Raw genomic sequence first — 21,449 nt, forward strand, 5'->3', positions numbered from 1 at the left:
CCATTTCTAAATCAAAGTTCATTCATATGTGAGTCCTTATCTTTTTGATTTACAGTCACAGATTCTTCCTGTATTTTCTGACACAAATCTAAGGGTTATAAAAAATGTAGACCTATTCTACCTCTTTCTGTGGGAGTAGAAATTCATAGTTTCTCTTCATACTGTTGAAACAAGGGATAAATTCAAGCTAAAATAATCTAATGCTTTAGAGTGAGCAGATTTATTGTTTTAAAATATGAACATTCTGTTCCATAAAATATTAATAGCTATTCTCAGATACTTGTACACGACAAAATGTAAGTAGACCAAGGCTGACGTGTAAGGAGATATTGTATATAGTTTACTTTCAATTTCATACAGGATTTCAAATTAGCTACAGTGTCATGATTACTTTTGAAAGAAAAATAATTCCTATTCTAGAAATGACTGCATAAAGAAACCACACAGGAAGAAAGGTCTTCTAACTCTGTCCTTTCAAATTCAGGAGCACCCTGAACCAGACCATCGAGTCCAGTTGCAGCTGTATGTGGCTCTGAATATGGCAGAGATGACGCACTGGGTCTTGCAAATAAGCAGAGTAAAGATCAGTCAAACCATGTCTCCACCATCCCTCTCAATCAAGCTGTTTAACAGGATTAAGAAAGGGCCCAAAAGAGAGCCTGTACTGTGTCCTTCCAAGTAAACATCACACCTTACTGCCCTGTTTAAACTAAAGGATCCAGGGTGGTTTCCCAGGTCCCATGTCCAGTTCTGCCTGCAACCACAAACTCCCAATCGTGCATTACATCCACCCTGCCATGCCATACAAATCAAGGCCATGGGCCACGGGGAGCTGCAGAAAACCATATAATGTCCCTGGCTTGGATGATCAGGGGATCAATAGTCTGAGGAGCACTACAGAACACAGATGTTACACAGATCAGGTATCACATGAGAGACCAAGTACACGGATAAAAGAGGCAAAGGACAAAAAGGTTAAATATCCTGTATTCCATAAGGAATTCCTCACAAACAGTTGCACAAATGCACACTTAACAATCAATTTCAACGGCAAATCAGAACACTTCAGTTCAGTTGGCCTAAATTTAGAGACTTTTACATTAAACCCGTCTACCTGCAAACATCTGGTAAACAAGTCTGAAAAACTTCCTTAAAAGTCACTCTCATAATTCAGATGTGGTCGGTTCATGTTAACAACATCTCATGTTTACACAACAGCTGTAGCAGGTGCAGGTAAATCCTAATTAATCTTTTGTGTTACTTTATGGAGATAAAGGATCAGGCACCTCTGTAGTACTATTTTAAACATCCTACCCTATCCAACTACCTCTACATGCCTTTTTATCTCAAGCCACATCATAATTAATCTGTAAACCAGAAGATACCCACAAAGCAGGAGGGAGGTAATAATTAAATTAGGAAAGATGCATATCGGTCCAAGAGTGACACTGGATATCACAGTAAGAATATCGTCTGTTTTGCCCCACCTCATACTTCTTGAGAACTCATTTTGTCAATTTCCATGTCAGACAACAACTGAAAAACCTTTACAAGAACAGCACAAAGAAGGGTTATCATGGACTACAGTGCCAGAAGAGCCACTGACCTGCCTGAAGGATAATTCTGGCTGACTTTGATCCCCCAGGATCTGTAGAGTTCCCAAAAGGAAAAGGCCTATAGTATGTGCTATAGATTATAGACTTAAAGGTATGGATCTTTTGTCATGTAAACCTTGAAAAAACATTTCCCTCTTTTGATATCCTTATATGTTTGCTGCATATGTTTACTGTGGACATCAGCCAAGCTCAGTTCTCATGAAGACTGATTTTGTTCTCCTAGTCTCTACTCGATGTGCAAAACATAGGCACCATCCAGACAAGCATTGATGTAAAAACTTAGAAAAGAACAGCTGATCTCTCTTTCTGAACAGCTAATAACTGTTTTGAGTAGCTAGCCCTAGGTTAAAACAAAAGGAACAACTGAGACATCTTATTTTCCTGAATAATGCTAAGATTTCCTTTCCAGAGACAAGTGTCATAAAGTCAGAAGGACAAAAATAAAAGTTTTGTTATGTCTATTTAATCCTTCTGCAATTACGGATTTTTTTTCTGCAGTTACTAATTGTTTTGTTGTTTGCAGTGTACTAGACTCTCCCCATATGGTTTCCATACACCAATTACATCTTATTCTTGAAATAATTTTTCTCCAAACAGCCTAAATTTTTCTTTCCTGTTGCTGTTCATGGCCACACATAATTGACGAAAACATCCTTAAACACTTTTCAGTTCACGTCTCTCTCAATTGTCTGTGCTTTAACAAAGTTATGTTTTATCTAGCTATTTTAAATTTTTCTCATGAATCCAATGTTATTTTTGTGATCCTTCCTTGAACTGCATCCAGTTTGCTAATGTGTTTCCAGTAGTGAGATGCTGGGAGTTGGGGAGCATTCCAGATGCAACCTAGGTGCTGTGTGAAGTTGCATTTCTATCTCCCTGCACTATGACATGATTTTTTTAGTGTCTTGGGCCAAAATGCTGTTGGCCTTGTTTGCTGCCACATTCCATTGACAGCTAACCCTTATAGCTACCCATTCGTGCTGCCATTTCTTTTTGGCATCTATGTGTAACAAGTCACCGGCTATCCATGTTTCACGATAGTTCCACCAAATATCTTATTTGTGTGTTTCTAAGTGCAATGAACTCTCTTCTGCTCATAATTTTGACCTTTTCGTCATAATGTAATATATTATCTGTGTCCAACTGTTTTGTGCTTCTCTCTGCTTATAGCTGTCTATTAAATTTAAATAGAGCCAAAGGGAATGCTACTCAACTATGAAGTACTTAGTTTTAAAGAAATACAAACATGTTACTGCATTCCTTTTCTTCATCTTTGCAAGCTTTATGTCACTGGGCCCTTTTTTCTTTTCCTGATTGATCTTGAATAGAAATTAAAATATTTGTGAAGCATTATTTTCCCAATTAACCTATTTCCTGATCTTTATTTAGTGATTTTTCATTGTTATATTTTTTTTACCCAGAGTTGTCCATTTTTTTCTATTGAATACTTATTTACACATTTCTAAATGGGTACCACTAAAACATAGCCTATTTATACAGCAAAGCAATAGAATTGCCTGCATCATTCAATTCTGTGTGGAATTTCAAAGGTATATAAATCAGGCTGTATTTGATGTCACCCTCAAGTGTTTTCCCACCATGGGTATTTTATTCCATATCCACTATTTCAAAGGAGGCACGTCTGGCAATCATAATATCCCAGTTTAGTAGGCCAAGTGTAGAAAACATGTGCACCAAGAAAATATGTTTCCTCTTGGTTTCTATATCTTTTATTCTGGGCAAATCCTGCGCCTTCCATGCAGAGAGAAAAAAAGCCAACAACATCTGTTTCTGCTAATGTCTGTTTTAGATAACTATCACATAGAACAAGGTTTTAGAGTACTGGAGACCAAATCTCCTAAAATTATTAAAGTACACTGTTAGTACTCTTTTAGTTTGGTTTTCAATGAACCATAAATCTACTTTAATGCCTGTAACTTGATTGCTTTTTGTTTCTAATAAAGGTGAAATTTGAAAAATAAAATGTTATTCCTTTATGTAAATAGAATTGAAGGAAAAGAGTTCATCTGGGCTTGTTAAACCTTACTCCCTTCCTCCATCTGGAGTGATGTACACTCAACGTCTACCTGTCCATTCCAAACTTGTTACTTATATCCAGAGAATTAAATTAAAGCAATATACCTTGCAATATAGCAAATTAATTTATCTGCCAGAAAACAAAATATTGCACAGATAAAACATATTTACCACTTAAAAGAATATGAGTTCTGTCAAAAAAGTTTAGGAAAGGTATTTTTCCATGTGTATCAGAATAATAAAGGTCTAAGAAGAGAACTGAAAGGAAGAGACATGCAAGTCTTACAACTTTGAGTACTACCTCCAGAACAGATTAGTCTTTTTGGCCTCCTTGATGTTTGCTCCAGCTTGAGTAGACCACTGCCTACAGGCCTCTCTGCCTCACACCTTTCACTCCACTGGCTTTCCTCCAATAACTTCCTACAAATTTGCATTTGGTTGTAATTATTTTATTGCCAAGAACAGTACTATCATTTCTTGGAACTGTTCTGATTCATTTACTACAGTGGTGTACATCAGTCATTTCAGGAAGGCAGATATTTAGTTTGGATGTTCAAAAATGCCAAAGTCTTTCATACTCTTTGAGAGTCTTGAATTCAAATATGCAGAATTCTCATAAAATTAGCTGTTCTCATAAGAAACATACTTTTTTTTGGTCTTAATCTGATGAAACCATGCATGAAACTGATTATGTTTAAATTTCCAGAGGGCTCCCATCCCATTGTAACTCTGCCTCAAATCAAAAGTATGTGTTACTTTAAATGGAGATTTTAACTTCTGCACAGCTCAGTCACTCTCATACAGGAAAGGTCTGGATGCAAATTGTCAGGTTGGGCTAATTCTAATCAACATTTTCCTTACACCTGGTTTACATAATCTTATCTCTCAGGACCTTAGTTCTGGGCAGTGAATTATCAGGACAACAGTTTTCAAGGTGAATTTCCACCTGTTTTCTTATTTGAACCACAGACTGGCTTATGTTGACTCAGCTGGAATCCTATTCACAAACCTTAGCAAATATGGGCCAAGTCTCACGTCCATAACAAAATATGCTTACATCTGAACTTCATCTGTATCCACATTTCATTGGAAACACTTCACATGGGTTTTCTCACAATACGTAACGGAAATTTAATTTGTTATTTTAAATTAATCACTTTATGCTTCTTGAATTCTGACCGAAAGTGTCATGCTCTGCTCTCATGAAATATGATGATTTCAATCAGATATTTCATGTTTAAGATTGGTAAGTCATAAAAACAGACAACTCAGAAAACTAACTTTCATGTTCATATTTTATAGAACTGTGAATCTGTCTTGCATTGTTTTCAAAAGAGAATTGAATACTATGAGTAGATCTTAATCAGGTGCAAATTCGTAAACTGGGTGGAGCTGGACTAATTTATATATCTTGAAGATTTGTCCACGTATGTCTTAATATGTATGTTATTTATAAATGGACTCATTACATTTCATATTGGTTATGCATAAAGAGATGTATTTAGTAACATAAATAGAAGAACAGCTGTATTGGCTCACACTAAAGGCTTGGCTAGCCGTGTATCCGGTCTCCTGCAATGGCCAGCAGAAGCTAAGCCCTTGCTGTACCAATATCAATGCATTCATGAGGCAGAAATCATCTTACCACAGCAGAGGATAATCCTGTCAACTCCCACAAAGACTGGAGACCTCCTGAATTGTGACTGAGGTTGGGTGAAGCTCACAGTGGTTTCCCAGTGCACGGGGTTGCTCCACTGCCACGGCTCCCAGTGTTTGCTGCAAGAGGTCAGGGTTGCCTCCAATTCTACACTCCTCTACTACCATGAGTGACGGTTGCAGGACAGTAGCTCTTGCCTACCCCTCTGCTCTTACCCCAGCCTCTGGCCTCATGAAGCTCATCATGTTTCTGCCGCACAATCCTCTCCTGCATATCGCTTCAGCCTCCCCTGAGGCATGTCTCACCTTTCTCACTTTGTAGAACCTGGTGAGAATTTCTACCTTTCCATCCTCTAAAATCTCCAGGTAAGCAAATTTCTGGCCCATGAATCTTTGGGTTTAATTTACAACGATGTACCTCAGTTCTGTAAGAACAGAGGAGAAGGAACAACTTTACTTTGAGGGTGGCAGAGCCCTGGAACAGGCTGCCCAGAGAGGTGGTGGAGTCTCCAACTCTGGAGACATTCAAAACCCGCCTGGACACGTTCCTGTGCGACCTGCTCTAGGTGAACCTGCTCTGGCAGGGGGGTTGGACTAGATGATCTCCAGAGGTCCCTTCCAACCCCTACCATTCTGTGATTCTGTGATTCTGTAATTCACAGAAAATAAATTACTTAGATTTCTTATTTCAACTATTGCCTACCCAAAAACTAAACAAGGCACTATATTTCAAAAATGATTTTTTAAATCTCCATAATATAAACTGTCAGTTTGTCATTTTCATTATTTGGATTTACAAAACGTCAGGAAGCATCTTTCTAAGCTTCTAGAGGCTTAGGTGAAATATACTTAGAAGTAGCCTGTCCATATAATATAATAATGAACACATAATAACAAAGGCTAACATGCAACAAAAACATTGCGTATTTACCATATTTACCTGTTTAATCTTCAGCCTGAAGGAATGTTCATGTGCTCATAAGCAAATCATATATCCTGGAGTTTAGCATATTTGAACTATTTCTCACCTAGGCAATGTATATTATAAGGTAACATTAATACATACTGACATGATTTCCTAAAAAAGTAATATGTGCATATGATCTATCTACCTTCACTATCAATTTTCCTTGGAGCATTGTTTCATCATATGGTTTTACACAAGAAAGTTGTGAAGTTCAATGGTTTGGCATGAGAGTGTTATCTTTTAATGTAACACGGTTTTTGTTTTCTAGGGGCAATAACTTAGCTGCTTAGAGTAAGTCTATGTTGCATTTCATATTGTTTCAGCATAAAGCACACTTTTCATTATTCTTTAAAATGGATTTCCAAAGTTTCAAGATGAGAATGTACAAACTGACTAATAGTGAGAAAAGAAAGAGTACCTTTATTACCTTAAACTGTTCATTATATAAGCAAAAACGACTAGCATTAGGCAGTTGCCAAGTCCTCAGATTCCTAGTCACAGGAGAGAATTATAAATTGATAATTTTTTAAAGTAGTCGAGCCAGTTTTACCCCATCCATCACTGATTCTTACTTTATTCAGCAAATATTCAACTGATTTTCATATTTTGGTTTACACCAAGTTTCCTCAAATATATCTGTGGAGCTTTTCCATCTTACTTCAGAAAAGCTCTCTTGTCATTTAGAAACCTTATACTTTTGATTTAGCTTGATGGCATCAAATCATAAGAAACATATTGGAAATTTTCTTCATTTATAGTCCAGATTTTTAATCCGTTGAGCACTTACTAGTATCTTTGTTTTAACTAGTTAATGATCAGCTCTTCTGAGCACAGTTTTTTCCCATTCTTTATTGACGCTTACGCTAGCATTTGGACTTTCTGTTTGATTTTGTGGTTTCTCCCTACCATGACAGAAAGAAAGATAGCAAGAGTATGCATGTTTCTAATATTAAAAAACAAAGTGTTATTAGGCAACATTCAAAATCAACTCAAGGATAGAGAAGGCTGAAAATATGGGGAAAAAATCCTGGAATGCATTTGAAAGCAGAGCAGATGTTTGTTTTGTTAGCTGTTGGTAACCTTACTGTCAATACATGACCTGTATTAATAGCCATTAAAATTATAAGTTGCTGATATCTGATCTGGGTTAGCACCTTCATGAGCTCCATGCCGTAAAAGAGTCAATTTTTAGTCTATGGACCCAGTGTGGAGAGAAGGATAATAGTCATATTCATCATTAGAAGGGAAAAAAAAAACAACCACAAAACCAACTGGCCAGTATAGGTATCATTTACTATTTCTGCAAATAACCTATGGGAATCTTTGAGGCAGTCAAAGAGTATCCCTGAATATTTTTATTCCTAGAAAAAAATTTTGGGAACTAATGAAAAAGAAGCCACCACTGGAAATGTAATGAAGGCCACCTATTCATAAAAAAGTGAAGATACTGTAAAGTTTTTCTGTCTGTTATTATGTTTTCAAGGTCAGCATACAAACTCACAAATCATGTTCATCAGAGGGTGACCTTGGATGACCCAAGCTTTATTACTTTGCCCAAAATATATAGGATGGAAGTTTTACTATATTACTTCTTAATGTAATATTTCCCTGTCTAATTCATTTCCTCTACAAAAAGTAAAGTAAAATCTTCAGGCAGCTTTAAAGAAAATACATAACCTTCTTTGGAAGAATGTATTGATTTTAATGAAAGTTGCTTCAGTTAAGACCTCCCTGGTACTGCTGGGAACTGTAATATATTTCTTCATGTTATCAAGCTTATTCAGAATAATAAAGAACAGATTATAGGATTTTGCTTTTTATATAATTATATTGTGTTTGCCACTTCTTGTAAAACTCTCTGTATTATAAACGTATATATGTATACATACGTGTATAGAGGCACTGCAGGTGGGAGATGAGATCTTGGATTAAACTTTTTTTCAGACAGCCAGCTTCCACCTAGTGTTCAAATGATATTTGAAATTTGGATTTACACTGGCCTTAGAGCCAATATTTGCATTTTGCTTTACTTTACATTAGAACTCTATTATGCAAATGTAAATAGAGAAACAGGCTACCAATTACTATAACAGCCAAGAAGCAAATTCGCAGAAGCACTGCAAGGACAGAAATACAAGGATCTAATGGAGCCTGTTACACTGTTAAAAAACTTCACGAGTTTTTTAAAAACCCTTTTTACATCCTTCTTCTTTCCTCCTTCTCCTATTCAATCCCCCTTATTTGTTGAGAATTTTCCTAGGTGGACATTATATTCACCCTCTTTTTTTGAAAAATGTACTCATTTAAAATAAAACCTCTTCTGGTTGTTTAGACTTAGGGTATAATAGTGATTCGTTCTTTTGCTTTGCAAGAGTGCCAGAACTCTAACAGAACAGCAAGTACAATAATACGTAACTAGGCAAATTTTTATTTCCCTAATAATCATGAATCTACTGTGTGATAATGCTAACACTACAGGAAATGTAATTGCGGGAAATTCTGAACTTTGTTTGCAACAAAGGTCTTTGAATGGAATTATAAAAACAATAAACGCCATACATGTTATAAATATTAAATAAATCCTTGCAAACCAGGGATCAATCAAACCATGCCTTCTTTGATAGACTTTATTCCTTGTGAGCAGAGCTGCAGAGAAAAGGTACTGCCAGATCTCATTACCTCGTCACAAGTTTTAAATTTGTTTGTTAAGTTCCAGACTCAGCAGTGCAGCATTTAAATCTAATCATTAAACTCAGCTTTCATTAAAAGAAAATACACTAAAATTTGAAACTGGCAGCAAAGTGAACAGTAAAGGCTTATTAAGAAAGACATAAATAAAAAACCACTGTAAGTAGTTCAGTATTTTAATTTAGTGTCACACAGAAATTAGTTTAATATGCATAGGACATCTAGTTGTCTCTTTGTACTTATTTCTGTCCAACCATCTGTCTGCCCCTCCCTTTCTAGTAATTTTGGAACCCATTAGTCTTTTTACTTAGATGAAAAAAATAAATTGAAGTCTCAATAGATAATCCCATAAGTGTCATGAAAATCAGTTTGGTTTAGAATAAAGTTCCTGATGTATGCAGGAAAGGGAAGCAAAAATTCACATTTATACATTGAAATTTTGCCGCTTCCAGTTGGCCAAATAGCATGTGCTTGCTGGCCTGACAGATCAGCAGACACACAGCTCCAAACCAGGCGTAATGCTTGCCTCAGGGACATTACAGGAAAAATGGGATTACTGAAATGTGTGGAACTGCAGAAAGGGGAATAAATCTTTTGGAAATCAGACATCATTGATTTCACTGCTCAGAAAAGTTTACCTCAAATCTCATCATTTCAAGTGATGACAGATGGATATGGCAGTTTAACTGCTTTGTTTTCAGGTCACTGCATATTGTACATTCTGGTAAAGAGTCTGGGAGAAGAACAACCATGTGCTGCTTTCTGGCTGCTGCCCTCTGGATCAACATAACTTCTCAGGAGGGAGGGGAGATTCCTCCTATTGCAACAGGAAAATGATTATCTGCAGCCAGAGGTCTCCAGCTGCAAGAGCGGGCTAATGGGGAGTCATGCATAGAGCAACCCAGGACTTGAGAGGCACCAAATGACTCCTAGAGAAGGCTTTCCTGGAGACCTCAGAGGAGACCTGAGCATGGTTTCTGTATGGTTGCTGGACCAAAAGGAAAGCCGAAAGGAAAGGTCCTGTCCTGACAAGGATGCAAGTGAGAAAAGGAAGATTCATTTTCAGGACATATTTTTCACTGGTCTCACCCAGCAATCTTGAGTTTTCTCTCTGGAAAGAATTGCCATGTTCCAGCTTACTATTTTTGGATTTTATTGAAATATACCTCTGGAGATTGGAAGCCTTCAGTGTCTTTTGGCATGCTTAGTTTTAGAGAACTGCTCAGTTTTAGTAGTGGAGCAATTCCAACTCAAGGCACTGGCTTGACTGGGGATCCCATCACATAAGGTTCTTTCATGTCTTGAGGTCATGACTCACCATTTTTAAAGTATAAGGTTGGCAGGGCTGTGGCTGCATGTTAGCTTTCATACTATGGCACATACATCCAAGACCTCAAAGTAAAATCTTCTGCATGTTGCAACAGCCAGCGCCATGTGGGTTTCTAGCAGTCCTAAGAATCAGTTCCATTCATACAGGTTACAAAAATTTATTGCTTGTAAATGTTTGGGTGTTTGGGTGTATTTCAGTACTCCACACAGTTTATCCACCCACATTTTAGAAGCAGATGCAATCTCCTTCTGCTCACACTCTATATAAATGTGTCCAGCATCATTTGGAAGGTATGGGGCTATATTAGCACTGGTTTAAACTTAAATTAAAATTTCCTGTCTCTCAAAGGCAGGGATTTCTATTTGGGATAGGGATTTTTAGGGCACAGTACTAGGATGACCACAGAAACGTATTTTCCAATGTGATCGCATATGAGAAGTGTGAAATTCTGGTGAAAGACGATATATACTAATAATTAATAAGGGATTACCATGAAATCTTTACGTTAAGAAAAAAACTGTGAGAAAGCTGCAAAAGCATTAGTTTGGTCTAAAAAACTGGTGTGACCAAAATAAAAATGTTTCAATTCCATGTGTCTTGGAAGTTATATAACGTTCAGCTATCCTATATCCCTTTCCTTTTCTGAAGTTTCTAAGATGCAGAAGTTTCATTACACTGAGAGAAGAGACTGTGATGCATCTTGAGAGATGTACTTGACAGAGAAATTGCACCTACAGGAAAGCCCAGAGAGTCACATCTCCCAGAAGGAACGGAGTATTGGCATTTCAACATTGAAATTGTTTGTTGCCTTATGTATTTCAGCTCTTCATCTTTTGTTGTGCTTAAGGCACTTTGCTTTAAGAAGAGTTTGGACAGACTGTGGAAAGTTCAGTGAACTTTTAGCAGTGATCAATGATCAGCAACCTAGAAAATACAAAGTACAATAAACTGAATTAACTAAAGTTGCTTAATGTAATGAAGAAAAACATCTCTAATCGTGTAAGACAGTGGAGAGAAAGGTAATTATCTGTCACACCCGATGGGCAGGATGGAAAACAATCAGCATTATATTATGAAATGCTGAACTGCTGTCACCCAGCTGACAGGATGAGATGGCAGGAGGAAGGGACTGAGTGAGAGGAAACCATCAACACAAGCAGAGCCTGAGAAGGGAGATGACACGTACCCAGGCTTCAGAAGTGCTGCAAGAAGACACCTGTCCTAGGGACCCACGGAGACTAGGAAGAGTTCGCAGCAATTCAGGAAGCTGGTAAGATTTGGTGGACAGAGAACAAACCTGCAGAAACTCAGTGGGGACCAAAAGACTAGAGAGAGATTTTTTTTTTTTTCATTTCTCTCTAATTTCTGTCCTTTCCCATTATGATTTTTCCCTATTTCAGAAAAGTTCTGTGTTCATGATTTGTGGTTTTTTTATTGTGATACTCGTGGAAATATCATCCATTAAGGGAGTCCTATCCTGAAATTTTGGCCGCCCAGTGGCCTAAGAGGCTTCCACACTGTATTTCAAAGATGAAAAGCACTGGTTTAGGATGTTTTGAAATGGACTCCGTATCATCAAAATCCTGGTGTTGCAAATCCTAAACTCTCATGTGTCTCTTCCCAGGCTCTTCTGCAGTCTCCTTCACACTTTCCTTCCTCCTGCAATGCCAATTTCTAGCTAAGCTATTCAAAAGTCAAGTTACACTTTTGCTCTGAAGAAGATATAGTTTGCATGTCAAAAAAGAATTGTTCACAAGTCAAATGTAAGTTTAGCATTTGTAGATTTGCTAGTGCTGATTGGTTTGATAAAGGTTATAAGAACGGATTTGGGATACTTACTTTTATTTTTTTCTATGTAGCAGTTGTCCTGATTATTTTGCTAAATGTTTATTTGTAATACTTTTGATAAGATTCGCTTTGAACTAGTGGGGCCATCAGTTTCGGGCATAGCACTCCCTGCTGTCATTTGTGATTTTTGAAATATGGAAAAGCAATTAAAAAAAAAGCTTAATAAAATTAATTGTATCAATTGTTGAGCCATGTGTATGGTGTGTACTTGGGTCCCTTTAATTTTTATTTACTGGTTTATTTTATGTAATTTACTATTTATGAATTATCACCTCTAATATACTCTACTTGAAAAACTTCAAATAATTTTGCCATTTTTCAAAGAGAAGTCGAACAATGAAGCAGTATAAACAAGCATGGGGCTGTGCTCAGGCCTGGTTCCTGCCCTATTCAGTCAACGGGTAGATGTGTCCAATGTGGCCCCAGTATTGGGCCCCTTCCAGCCCTGGGCGCTAACTTGAGGTGAGTCTTGTGTGACGTGGACCTCTTTAACCTAACGAAAATGATGGCAAAAGACTTAAATCCTGCCAGGGCCACAGGGCAAGGAGAAGGTGGAAGACAGTAGGAAGTCAGTGAAGCCCCAGGTCCGCCCCAGGGTTTGGTAAAGAGCTGTAGCAAATCATTCCTTTCCAAGGGCAAGACAAAGCAGAAATTGTGATCACAAGTCCAGTTCTACCCAAGTTTTCTCCCTAAGTAAGCCAACTGCCTCTACACCAGATGGTTTTGAGAGTAATTTCAGTGCAACGCTCAGATAAAACTCACTGTGATTAGACTGAGGCACCAGGCCCAGCCAAAAGCATTTTTAAATAACATTCCTCCAAACTGCACCGTCTGTTCATTCTTCTAAAGAACACTTAAGACTTCGTACTTTTAAACAAATGGATTGTCCAGGGCAATTCTGCAAAAGCAATTCAGCTGAAAGATGAAAATATGTACCACAGACATGGCACAAGCGATCCAACCTGAGAGGCCGAGCTACAAATTTTCCTTCATGACAATATGAAGTCTCTCTTTTTTCTTTTTTTTTGCCTTTTTTTCACTGTCTGGCCCAATTAGTTTGGACTTTTTTCTGGAAGCTAGCAGCACTGTACTTCTTTGCGTTCCATAACCTCTGCTGTTCAAACCACAAGTGCAAATTTGCCAGGGGCTGGTTCCTCAGGGGTGTCAGGACAGAAGGGGTTTTGCTGTATCCTTCTGCTGCTCTGACCTGTGTTCACCTGATATGTCCTTGATTTTAAGATAGGAATTTTTTTAAAAAAAGTTTACCTCCCTTAGATGGACATTTAATTATTTCTTGTTTTCACAGCACCATAACATTAGTTCCAGAGGAAAAAAACAAACAAACAGTTTCACAAAGTGGACTAATTTCCTTTAAAAAAAATAATGTGTCGAGTACGTTCAGAACTTAATTATCTCAAGAGCTACGAGTGCTTTTTTACAGTTTTGCTACTTAGAGTTAAATGTTAAGGTTACCACTTCATTTTGGGATTGAACAACACAGAAAGTGTCTGTTTTTCTTTGTTCTGTATCACATTACAGAAAATGTACTGCTAACGCTGAAGTCTTTTTTTCCTATTCTCAAATCTCATTTCTTAGTTTCTTCTCAAAATATTTAAATTGAATTCTGTTTCCCCACAGTGTACTTGCTCCCCGAGTCACATAGCTCCATCTCAAGGATATTATATCACAGAAACCTGACTATTATTATAAAGTATTTGGTTTTCACTTCTATTTGTAAATGTCTTTTAATATTACAGGTTGAATCATAGAGCCATCTTGTTATTTATTTTTGTACAGGAAATGCATGCTAAACATGTTTTGGTATCAATTTTAATAATTCTCTTTTTCCTGACTTTTCATTCCTATTTAATTTTTAAGAATATAAAACAGACACAGAAATATTATCCACAGTTTATTTGAAGAAAAACTGGCTTAGCTTTTCTTTTTTCTTTTTTAATAATGTTATTGTTTTGCCAACTTGTCGGTTTGTCAGCAGTCCACAAATTAGCAGTGTCCTAAATCTACTATCAGATCATCTAGGCAAGCACTACCTTCTTCGTGTGTGATAAATTAAATGTGATGATATACCTGACAGTCTCTATTTAGCATTCAGTTTTTACAAGAGAAGCTTCATTTTCTCTGGAGCTGTTAGGAGTGAAGCAGAAAACACATGACACATTAATTGAAGTCATCAACAGTGGTGGAATCCAGACACAAAAAGGAACAAAAAGAACAAAATTGATAGAAGGAGTGTTTAACACCATCTAGCTGGCTTCCCTTTGTGAGAGAAAAATCTGTTTATGTTTTCTCCTAATTTTAAACCAATATTTATTATCAATATTAAGCTAAGTAAATAATAGAGGATTGCATCTTCATTTTTAATATTATTTTAGTACTTGTCACTAAAGAATGGAGATTCTTTCACATTTGTGATTTACTCAGAATACAATAGTTGTACCTAATTTAATCTATCTGATTTTGCTTTTAAAATTGTTAGCATTTTGAAGATTTCCAGTCTGGTACAATAGGGTGTACAAACACGGGGGAAGACCCTGTAGACACTAATAGGCGCTGCTAGTGTTGTATCAGACAGTTTTGCACCTGTGACATTTTGTAGTTCCACACAGAGCCACCAGAAGAATTCAGCGTCATACATTTGGCAGTAGGGGGATTTGAAATATATTTAGTATCATCTGTAACAAATATTTCAATATGTACTTCTTTTTAATGAGGAAACTCTTTTTTTTGCCCAAGCTAAACATCCCTGAAAATATCTACCTCCATTTTTAAAAGCAAGCCCCCATGAGGGCCACATTTCATTGAGCAACAAAAAAACTCTAAAAAGCACATCCGAAGGAAATTTCAGTAAGAAAGGAAAACACCACAATGGTAAAAACCTCTCCTAGGAGGGCAGGCTGAGAGACTTGGCGTTTTTCAGCCTAGACAACGGAAGGCTCCAGGGAGACCTTATAGCAGCCTTCCAGTACTTAAAGGGGGCCTACAGGAAGAACAGGGACAAACCTTTTAGCAGGTCTCATTGCAATAAGGCAAGGGGTAATGGTCTTAAACTAAAAGAGGGAAGATTTAGACTGGATAGAAGGACAAAATTTTTTTTACAATGAGGGTGGTGAAACACTGGCACAGGTTGCCCAGAGAGGTGGTGGATGTCCCACCCCTGGAGACATTCAAGGTCAGGCTGTACGAGGCTCTGAGCAACCTGATCTAGTTAAAGATGTCCCTGCTCATTGCAGGGGAGGTTGAACTAGATGGCCTTTAAAGGTCCCTTCCAACCCAAACTATTATATGATTCTATCATTCTATGAACATATCATAAATCTGTACTTTAGCAATATTACACATAAGCTTTTAAGGCCAAAAATTAGTCTGTACCATTGAAGCATACATGTTGTCCATGCATCGGAACAATTTACTCCAGGAGGAAGAAAAGTAATGTGCAAGAGCAGAAAATCCGTCACAGGTGGAGAGCAGAAGAGGTAAGAACAGAATACATGTCTGTGTCTTCAGCTTCTGAGCAGTAACAGGTTCAGGCCCCATTATTCATTCCATCAGTACAATGACACTTGATAACGGATCTCTAGGGATCCTGCCAACACAAAGTCCCCATTGTGCCTGGCACAGTACAAATGTAAATGCAACCTCACTAGATTTTGAGGCAACAAAGGGCATATATGAGACCTAGGACAGTGTGGTAAACTGCCAGAACTTCAGGTCGTTGACAAAAGCAGGCAGTCAAGCGCCCTTGACACCCAGAACAACTGGTTTGTTGAATCAGTGTGTCCCTCTGCAAATGACGTGATGAACTTCGGTGCAATTGATGAAATACTAAGAACTTGTAAGCCTCAGTAAACTATGCAGCAATGTAATTGTTTTATGATCCTTTATTTTTTATCTTGGGCTTCTAAGGCCTAAATAGTTATTTTTGAAAGCCAAATATCTCTTTACAGACAGAACTCAAATAAAGCAAGAGAGAAGATGTAATTTTCAAGTGTTTTTCCATTATTCACATATGAGGTTGTACAGTTCCTTCAGGGGATGACCTCTGCTCTAGCATCGTCCTCTAGCAGGCTTGCAGGAGGTTTCAGGAGCTCCTTCTCATCACCAACAGAGGAGGCTTCCTCTTCCCTTCTGCCGTGGGGATCAGCAGTGACTGCGAAGCGGTAACTCATGCTCCATCCAAGTACCACTTTGTGGCTGGAGATTTTAGCATCCTCAAGGAGGTGCTGAAAGATTCCTCTTTGGGTTCCACACTCCTTCCTCAAATAGTCCATGTCTGATTGATGTCTGTGGGTGACAAATGAGTACTTTTCTAGCAACCACATCAAAAAGCATGAATAGGCTTAGTGAAAGTATTTTCCAGCATTGTTGCTGTGATCCTGATTGTCATGCAAGTGTGTAAAATAAGTGCCTGAATGTCCATAGGACCACAAAGCAGGATTTATGTGGCTGCTTTTCAAGAAAATGTGGTTTTGTGGAAGATAGCCTTATAAATAACAGAAGCAGCAACGGGTTAAACCCAGGCCTTAACTACCATCTCTTAGTAACAAAATAAATAGATTTTTCTGAATTCAGGAACAGAATTTAATTATATTATCTGGATCTCTAACATCAATTAGAAGCAACAGGAGTTGAGGACGCTGGTGAAGTACAGCTTTTGAAAGCTGTGCTTATAACACTACTTTTGGTACCTTTATAAATCCTCTTATTTTTCCACAAATTGTGGAAAATGCGTCATTTGTAAAGATGTATACAAACTAACCCAGTAAAATCTGGCTTTTTAACTAGTGAGTCCACAGCTGATCTTGCTCAAGAGTATCATGTCTTCTGTCTTTTCTGGTGCCTCCCTCTGCCTGCACCTCTCTACGTTACCTCTCTAGTATGAGTTTGAACAGGACTAGCTTTACTGTTTCCTCAGCTACTGGACACAATGTTAATTATCATCATCATCATTGTCGTTGTCATCATCATTATCATCATCATAGTCATCATCACAGCTGGGGACACCTGTGACCAGGTGTTACGACACACTCTCAGCTTCCTAAAATATGTAACACAAAGCAACACGTTTAATACTGTGGCTGAAGATGATTTTTTTTCTTTTTTATGCAGCTATATTTGTCCAAGCCAGTTACATACAAGATGTCCAAGTCTGTTCAGGTGTTTATGTCTAAACCTTGCAGACACTGGTGCTGATGTATCTGCCAGCAGAGGTGGTCTGAGTTTGCTTGGATAATGTTGCCCCGTGATGGTTTGTAGGGAAAAGTCCCTGCTGACTCTGACTTTTACGAAAATCTAAAAAAGGACAGGTACTCTGCATTTTTAACTTGCACCTTTGTGCAAGTTAAAGGTGCTTAGGGTGCTATCTGTCTTTTCTTTCAATAGTTTTTCCCAAATGTCACAGAAAATATCCCACTTTGCTGTTCCTGAAAACAAAACAAAGAGGAGAAAATATGACTTTCTAAAATGCACTGGAAGAGAAAGCTCATTAATACTCACTGATAACAGACGGTGCCCAGGACATCATCTCACAGAGCTTGTGAGAACAGGATTTCCACAGGCATTAATGGGAGCTCTGTGATGTGGACAGACTGGAATACTATAAGACACCACAAGACCATTGTGAGTTCAACTTAGTTCAGCAGTAAGTATCATGTTCTTGTTAATAACCATGGATTTAGAAAGGTACAGACAGCTACTCAAACTGTCCTCGTTGGTGGCTGACGTAGCTCCTAGCACATGGAATAAACCAGGTCCAGGTGATTGCTTTCATCAGCCCCTGTTGTCCTTGCTTTACAGCCCAGCATCTGGGCTTCTCTGGGTTATAAACCAGATGTAGCACATGAACACTTGGTAGTTTGAACACTAGCCCCAGACTGGAAAAAACTTCCCTATCTTAAAGGGTATGCTGTGTTACAGTGGTTTTCAATTTATGTCTCATTCAATTAAGAATTTGGTTTTTGCCCAGGGGTGAAGTGCTTCCTGAAATCAGAAGTGCGATGCCTGCCTCAAAAAGAAATGCTATTCTAATCAATTCCTATGAATTTCCCATCCTTTCCCAGGATGCCCACTGTCTGATTCCTAACTAGCCTAATCACCTGTACTCTAAAAGGGGCTTTTCAAAAAACATACCGGACTGCTATGCTTTGGTATGCTGGAACTCCTGCACACAGGCATGCTGGTCTGACCATGGATACTAGCTGGAGTCCTACCTGTGGTTGCAGTTTCTGGATATTTTTTTTTTCTTTCCATGCTTTTGTTTTTGGTTTGGTTTTTTTTTTATTTTCCAGGGCCTGAACTGAATTATGACTGGGAACACTTGCTGCAGTTTCTGCACACTCATGGACACAGTTTATGTATCTAGATGTCATAAAATGGAGCAGTGGTTTATGGGGTTTTTTTCCCCTCTAATGATTGAATACAGCTATATGGCAACGTACATTTATAATTTTAAAATAGGCCATTTAAGGGGCTGCAGGCAAGTTGAAACCTTCATTTGTTGCTGTTCATGGCAGAAGAATAATAGGCTTATAAGCAGAGAGGACCTGGCACTGCAGACCACCAGAACATCACCCCATAATCCCAGGAGCATCCCACTGTATGGGGCAGGTGCTAGCTAAACACAGCAAGCAGTAGAATAATTACCACCAAAGAGACTGCTTTATCACAGATTGTTCACTGGAAACTGCAAATTAGGTGATCGTTTGTTGGGATAAAAAATTAAGCCTGGGACCCATTGACAGAGAGGTGAGACAAGGAGTTAGAAGGGAATATTAAAACCTGAAGGTGAACCCACAGAGAGATGAAGAGAGGACAGTAGCATTTAACACCAGAGATTCAAAGACATAATCGGTGATGGAAGAAAACAAGAGACATGCAGAAGGTGTGACCACCATTTCAAAGGTGGTCTTCTTCAAAGAGAAATGCTTCTCCCACGCTGGTAGCATGAAATGGTAAAGTGTGTGTGTGTGTGTGTGTGTCACAGCTCAGTTCAGAGAAATATTACAAATGTAGAGAAAAGAATGTAAGAGTATCCATGTTGTTTTGTCCTGTGGGACATCTAGTTTCATGACTGCTCTCCAGCAGTGGCCATTAGCAGATGATGGAAAGAAGCCTAGAAAATAGAATTAATCTCCATTAACCTTGAGATACTTCCCAAAATCTTCCATGTTAACATTTATAAATATTTATAGTAATACTTCTTGTGCTTTGGGCAGCTACTTTATTAAGAATAAATATTGTATTCCTGTGCATTACTATACCATATAAATAAATACAGATATATACAATGAAATACATACTGTTCTGTAATAGTAAATGTTTCTGATAATATCTGTACCTCCCGACCTAAATTTGGTGAAATTAGCGCTGGGTATGAGGTGGGAGGAAGGGGAAAAGATCCAACTATGAAGGAACAAGCTGTCAGCTAATATGTGAATAAATAAATTCCCATGCTCTGCCTGTACAGAAAAAAAAAAAGAAAAAAACAAAGACGGCAGAAACAGGGAATAAAGTCCTAATCAAACTGGAAATGCTTAGTCACTCAAACACTTATGTCCAGACATGAAGTGGAAACAGATGAACCATTGTAAAACATTCCTTATTTTACCAGCACACCACTGCAAAAAATTAAATACAAGACTGCAAGGATCAAAGGAAGAGTTGAAGGAAACCAAATCTATACAACAGGAAAGTACACATTGGTTGAAATGTACCACCCTTAATTTTAGACAACCTTTACTCCAGAATTTTATCTCTTAGTTGTCTCAACCACTGGAATTTTCAGTACAGATCTCTGATTCATATGCTAACTCAACATGGCTCCTAAATAGAGCAGAAATATGACATGGTCACCACTCAGGATGATATGGTCACAGTAGGATCTTAGATCACTAACTGCTTCTGAATGTTTAACTGCTAAGCACCTCAAGTTTGGTGAGATTAAACACACATGAAAATCACCTCTAAGAAATGCTTTTAAAGATGACCAGGCATCCTACTTGTATTTTTATGAAAATTTCTCTAATTGTCTGCCAACATTTTTGGTCGTTGGTTTGGTGTTTTTTTAATGGAGGGGGGATGGGACTTTTTTTCTTGTCAGCTTCAAATTTTAAGGGCGTAATATTGCTAAGTACTATATAGCTATATATATTATCTATATGTGTATATATATAATGTGTGTGTGTGTATATATATATATCTCCTGGGACCCACGTCTTCATGGTCCTTCAGCTCATAAAGCAATATATGAAAACAGTACTGTAACTGCCAAATGGGCTCTTTGTAGGCCTTAATCTTGGCCTTGTCAGCGAAGGGTCAGGGTACGAACAGATCTTGTTCCAATATTTGTTTGGAAAGAAGGTTCTCTTCCCCAACCTAAACACTTCTTATAAAGATTCTCTTCTCTAATGAAGTGCAGATGTCTACCCCGCCCATCTGGACTGAATACTTTTGCTTACCGCTGTAAGTATATCTCCTTTCTTTTTCCAGAGAAGAACAATCATCTTTTCTTCCCTTCTTGTGACGAGCGTACCAGAATCCCCACAAGAATCAATAAATGCTTGTTGTAGTGTATTAGAAATTATTAAGTCGATAATGATTACTAATGATTGCAATATAAGAATCATTTTCTTGGGGTTCTTGATTTGTCTTAATTCACGCAAAACAGTAAAAGCCCCAAGCATACATATGCGACATACATTTCTTCTTCACTGACATTTTAAGGGTAGTTTCCTACCTTGAGATTTCCCTTCTTTCATTTGCAGATACTCCCTTATGCTAGAGGCAAGTCCAGCAAATACTTTGATAAAATCTAATGAATAAGAGAAAACTGAAGTGACATCTGGTCTTAAGCATTACTTTTTCCTATGCCATATTTCTACTCTCCCAGTAAAGATAAAAATTTGCAATGGCATTATTAAAAAAGCAATATATTCATATTGAAATTTATTTTCTTCTTCCATACTATCATTCTGTAAATATGATCTCATCTTTTTTGGATTGAAAATGACAAGTGCTTTCTGAGACAAATTTTTCAACCAAATCTGTACTCACCTTGCGGTGACTATAACTGCATCATATTTCCTTAGATTAAGAGAATGGCACGGAGAAAAGCATGAAAAGTCTTATTAAGCTCAGAATATATCACATTGTGCATGTACCTTCCCATTTTCCATTTAGCCACTTACCCTGTCAAAGGAGAAAATTAGATTCAGTCATATAAGAAAATTAGATTTATTTGATATAACCTGTCCTTGACAAATATATACCGGCTAGGTTTTGCCTTGTCGTC

This window comes from Larus michahellis, chromosome 3, assembly GCF_964199755.1.
Source record: "Larus michahellis chromosome 3, bLarMic1.1, whole genome shotgun sequence".
NCBI lineage: Eukaryota > Metazoa > Chordata > Aves > Charadriiformes > Laridae > Larus > Larus michahellis.